The following is a 1,015-nucleotide window of genomic DNA, read 5'->3' as shown; positions in this document are numbered from 1 at the left end:
TTTCAGAGACGTTTCACGTGTGTTGAATCGTGGTATCAATCGAGGAGCAAGGAGATAAGGAAGAAGACCGTTTTAGCACATCGCAATGAAGAGGAAGCATAGTTTCTTGTGATTCTTTATTTCGATGGAACAGTGGATGCTAGTTTTCTTTACTTTGAACCTATTTACTCTTGTGACGTACTCTGGTTTAATATAAGTAGTTTATTTAGTTATTCTCGTGTGTTTTTTTATCATGTTTTCATATGAACCTATGGACTTTCAAATATAATGGTATGACTGATGAGGCTATCAAGCTGAGGCTTTTCCCATTCTCTCTGAGGGATAAAGCTAAGGACTGGTTACATTCTGAACCAGCTGGGTCCATCACTACTTGGAAAGATCTTGCGCAAAAGTTTCTGGTAAAGTTCTATCCAATGGCAAAGACTGCAGCTATGAGGAGTGCTCTTACCCAGTTTGCGCAGCAGCCTACAGAATCTATGTGCGAAGCTTGGGAGCGCTACAAGGAGATGTTGAGAAAGTGTCCACATCATGGTATGCCTGACTGGATGGTGATCACTGGTTTCTATAATGGTTTGGGGGCTCAATCTCGTCCCATGCTCGATGTAGCAGCTGGAGGCGCCTTGTGGGCCAAAAGCTATATACTGAGGCTTATAATCTTATTGAGACTATGGCTGCAAATGAGCATCAAAACCCAACTCAAAGGATGATGCCTCGGAAGGTAGCAGGTATTCTGGAAGTTGATGCAGCTACAGCTATTGCAGCGCAGCTCCAAGCGCTGTCTTTGAAGGTCGATTCTCTAGCCACCTATGGAGTCAATCAGATAGTTATAGTCTGTGAGCTTTATGCAGGTTCTCATGCTACGGATCTGTGTTCCCTTGTTAATGAATATATTCAGTATGTGAACAATTATCAGCGACCGCAGCAGCCTGTGCCAGCTACTTATCATCCTAACAACATAAATCATCCCAATTTCAGCTGGAGCAATAATCAAAATGCTATTCAACAACCATATCAG

At 42.6% G+C, this 1,015-nt stretch overlaps 1 non-coding gene across 1 annotated transcript; it reads right to left on the bottom strand.

The window, feature by feature from the left end:
* Positions 1 to 428: 428 nt before the first annotated feature.
* Positions 429 to 535, bottom strand: LOC141694402 (small nucleolar RNA R71). Its single transcript, XR_012563714.1, has one exon. It is a non-coding gene; the product is annotated as a small nucleolar RNA R71 (small nucleolar RNA).
* Positions 536 to 1,015: the final 480 nt, after the last annotated feature.

Source organism: Apium graveolens, chromosome 10, assembly GCF_009905375.1.
Source record: "Apium graveolens cultivar Ventura chromosome 10, ASM990537v1, whole genome shotgun sequence".
NCBI classification, from domain to species: Eukaryota; Viridiplantae; Streptophyta; class Magnoliopsida; order Apiales; family Apiaceae; genus Apium; species Apium graveolens.
Note: the sequence above shows the minus strand (reverse complement) of the source record. Positions and strands in the feature narration are given on the sequence as shown.